Source organism: Balaenoptera musculus, chromosome 6, assembly GCF_009873245.2.
Source record: "Balaenoptera musculus isolate JJ_BM4_2016_0621 chromosome 6, mBalMus1.pri.v3, whole genome shotgun sequence".
NCBI classification, from domain to species: Eukaryota; Metazoa; Chordata; class Mammalia; order Artiodactyla; family Balaenopteridae; genus Balaenoptera; species Balaenoptera musculus.
Window position 1 is genome coordinate 69,522,265 of NC_045790.1, and position 4,573 is coordinate 69,526,837.

The following is a 4,573-nucleotide window of genomic DNA, read 5'->3' on the forward strand; positions in this document are numbered from 1 at the left end:
TGTTGGAAGATTTTAATCACAGTTTCAATTTCATTACTTGTTACTGGTCTGTTCATATTTTCTGTTTCTTCCTGGTTCAGTCTTGGAAGGTTATACCTTTCTAAGAATTTGTCCATTTTTTCCAGGTTGTCCATTTTATTGGCAGAGAGTTGCTTGTAGTAGTCTCTTAGGATGCTTTGTATTTCTGCAGTGTCTGTTGTAACTTCTTTTTCATTTCTAGTTTTATTGATTTGAGTCCTCTCCCTCTTTTTCTTGATGAGTCTGGCTAATGGTTTATCAATTTTGTTTATCTTCTCAAAGAACCAGCTTTTTGTTTTATTGATCTTTGCTATTGTTTTCTTTGTTTCTATTTCATTTATTTCTGCTTTGATCTTTATGATTTCTTTCCTTCTACTAAGTTTGGGTTTTGTTTGTTCTTCTTTCTCTGGTTCTTTTAGGTGTAAGGTTAGATGGTTTATTTGAGATGTTTGTTGTTTCTTGAGGTAGGATTGTATTGCTATAAACTTCCCTCTTAGAACTGCTTTTGCTGCATCGCATAGGTTTTGGATCGTTGTGTTTTCATTGTAATTTGTCTCTAGGTATTTTTTGATTTCCTCTTTGCTTTCTTCAGCGATCCCTTGGTTATTTAGTAACATCTCGTTTAGCCTCCATGTGTTTGTGTTGTTTATGTTTCTTTCCCTGTAATTGATTTCTAATCTCATAGCATTGTGGTCAGAAGATATGCTTGATATGATTTCAATTTTCTTAAATTTACTGAGGCTTGATTTGTGACCCAAGATGTGATCTATCCTGGAGTATGTTCTGTGCGCCCTTGAGAAGAAAGTGTAATCTGCTGTTTTTGGATGGAATGTCCTATAAATATCAATTAAATCTATCTGGTCTATTGTGTCATTTAAAGCTTGTGTTTCCTTATTAATTTTCTGTTTGGATGATCTGTCCATTGGTGTAAGTGAGGTGTTAAAGTCCCCCACTATTATTGTGTTACTGTCGATATCCTGTTTTATAGCTGTTAGCCGTTGCCTTATGTATTGCGGTGCTCCTATGTTGGGTACATATATATTTATAATTGTTATATCTTCTTCTTGGATTGATCCCTTGATCATTATGTAGTGTCCTTCCTTGTCTCTTGTAGCATTCTTTATTTTAAAGTCTATTTTATCTGATATGAATATTGCTACTCCAACTTTCTTTTAATTTCCATTTGCATGGAATATCTTTTTCCATCCCCTCACTTTCAGTCTGTATGTGTCCCTAGATCTGAAGTGGGTCTCTTGTAGACAGCATGTATATGGGTCTTGTTTTTGTATCCATTCAGCGAACCTGTGTCTTTTGGTTGGAGCATTTAATTCATTCACATTTAAGGTAATTATTGATATGTATGTTTCTGTTACCATTTTCTTAATTGTTTTGGGTTGTTTTTGTAGGTCCTTTTCTTCTCTTGTGTTTCCTACTTAGAGAAGTTCCTTTAGTATTTGTTGTAGAGCTGGTTTGGTGGTGCTGAATTCTCTTAGCTTTTGCTTGTCTGTAAAGCTTTTGATTTCTCTTTCAAATTTGAATGAGATCCTTACTGGTTAGAGTATCCTTGGTTGTAGGTTCTTCCCTTTCATCACTTTAAATATATCATGCCACTCCCTTCTGTCTTGCAGAGTTTCTGCTGAGAAATCAGCTGTTAACCTTATGGGAGTTCCCTTGTATGTTATTTGTTGTTTTTCCGTTGCTGCTTTCAGTAATTTTTCTTAGTCTTTAATATTTTCCAATTTGATTACTGTGTGTCTCGGCATGTTTCTCCTTCTTCTGTATGGGACTCTCTGGGCTTCCTGGACTTGGGTGGCTATTTCCTTTCCAGTGTTAGGGAAGTTTTCGACTATAATCTCTTCAAATATTTTCTCTGGTCCTTTCTCTCTCTCTTCTCCTTCTGGGACCCTATAATGTGAATGTTGCTGCGTTTAATGTTGTCCCAGAAGTCTCTTAGGCTGTCTTCATTTCTTTTAATTCTTTTTTCTTTATTCTCTTATGCAGCAGTGAATTCCACCATTCTGTCTTCCAGGTCACTTATCCATTCTTCTGCCTCAGTTATTCTGCTATTTATTCCTTCTAGTGTAGTTTTCATTTCAGTTACTGTATTGCTCATCTCTGTTTGTTTGTTTTTTAATTCTCCTAGGTCTTTGTTAAACATTTCTTGCATCTTCTCAATCTTTGCCTCCATTCTTTTTGAGGTCCTGGATCATTTTCACTATCAGTATTCTGAATTCTTTTTCTGGAGGTTGCCTATCTCCACTTTATTTAGTTGTTTTTCTGGCCTTTTATTTTGTTCCTTCATCTGGTACATAGTCCTCTGCCTTTTCATTTTGTCTTTCTTTCTGTGAATGTGGTTTTCATTCCACAGACTGCAAGATTGTAGTTTTTCTTGCTTCTGCTGTCTGCCCTCTGGTGGATAAGGCTGTCTAAGAGTGTTTTTCAAGCTTCCTGATGGGAGGGATTGGTGGTGGGTAGAGCTGAGTGTTGCTTTGTTAGGTAGAGCTCAGTAAAACTTTAATCCACTTGTCTGCTGATGGGTGGGGCTGAGTTCCCTCCCTGTTGGTTGTTTGGCCTGAGGGGACCCAGTACTGGAGGCTACAGGCTCTTTGGTGGGGCTAATGAGGGACTCTGGGAGAGCTCATAGCAAGGAGTACTTCCCAGAACTTCCACTGCCAGTGTCCTTGTCCCCGTGGTGAGACACAGCCACCCCCGCCTCTGCAGGAGACCCTCCAACACTAGCAGGTAGGTCTGATTCAGTCTCCTGTGGGGTCACTGCTCCTTCCCCCTGGGTCCTGATGCACACACTACTTTGTTTGTGCCCTCCAAGAGTAGAGTCTGTTTGCCCCAGTCCTGTTGAAGTCCTGCAATCAAATCCTGCTAGCCTTCAAAGTCTGATTCTCTGGGAATTCCTTCTCCCGTTGCCAGACCCCCAGGCTGGGAAGCCTGACATGGGGCTCAGAACCTTCACTCCAGTGGGTGGACTTCTGTGGAATAATTGTTATCCAGTTTGTGAGTCACCCACCCAGCAGTTATGGGATTTGATTTTATTGTGATTGCGCCCCTCCTACCATCTCATTGTGGCTTCTCCTTTGTGTTTGGATGTGGGGTATCTTTTTTTGTGAGTTCCAGTGTCTTCCTGTCGATGATTGTTCAGCAGTTAGTTGTGATTCTGGTGCTCTTGCAAGAGGGAGTGAGTGCACGTCCTTCTACTCCGCCATCTTGAACCAATCTCCTATTAACTTCCGTTAAGGTAATCCTTATAATATCCCTGAAGAAACTTAAAGTTTCCTATTAAAGCCGATTCTTTACTCTCCAATTGGTTGAATTTCAAAAAGATAAAAATTGTGTGTAGTTATTTTATATTAGGGTTATGGCAGAGAATCTAATCTTCAATTACAACATTTTCTTTACAGGAAATTTGATTGGTTTTGCATAATTTTGACTTATGGAAAAATGGCCAATCCTAAATAAAAGCATTCTCTGTTCCTCTCATTAATTAATGTCACTCATTAATTTTTTTAACATCTGTTTATTGAGTGCCAGTTATGTGCCACACACTGTTCTAGTTAAGGCATGCTTCCTACTTTGAAAACAAAAGAGACCACCATAGTTATATTTTCTTACTAAACAATCAAAATCAAGTGAAAAGATAATCAGAATAAGTAAATTAAGGTAGTTGACAGTTTCGATATCTTAATAGTTTACAAGGCAACTAAGTCTAAAAGGCTTCTGAGTGTGGGTCCTCTCAAGTTCTCTTTGGCCAGGTCCCATCTCAGAGCAAAGTGCTTGTACTCACTGCTGCCACCTGGTGGCGGCCTGTCTTCTCCTCAGGCACTGCTGCATGGGGAGGGTGGGGCCATGAGTGACCTGTCCACCTCTTCTCCTGTGTCCTATCTGCCTCCTGGCTTTCACCATATCTGGGTTTAGATTATTATAGTGTTTACAAATTAATGTCCTTGTGATTTGGGAATGAAGAATCAGAATTCTCAGGAATTCTTGAAATGACGTGATTATGTACTTCTAAAAAATTCTTTATTTGCATATTTTTAATTAGTAGTGAGTGACCATAATAATGAACAAAAGTTGTTTTTTTCTCACAGGGTTTTACTAAAAGTTCAGAGGTTTTCTTTATTATTATGAAACAATGTATTGGAACAAAATTATATATTTTAATAGTATATTAGAATGATCTCTACCTGAGTTGACATTTTATAATAGAATACACTGAAGTAAGAGAACATAAAAACAAAACAAATGTCAAATAAAAATTATGTTCAAATGTAAGGATTATACCATATACATTTAATGTTTAAAAGTTAAGATTCTTGAATTTTAAGACTCAAAGCATTATCCAATAGTCTTGATCTTTGTTTCATGACAAAAATTGCTTTCATTCTGCATTGACATTTGTTCACTTGTCCAAAACCATCTTCAAGCTGGGTGTTAGAATACATATTGCTTTCTGTAAGCTTATTTCCTTTTTAAACAATTTTGAGTTTTTTGTTGCTTTTGCTCATTCAGATGTTAGATCAGTTTCTGATTTCCTAAGGGTATA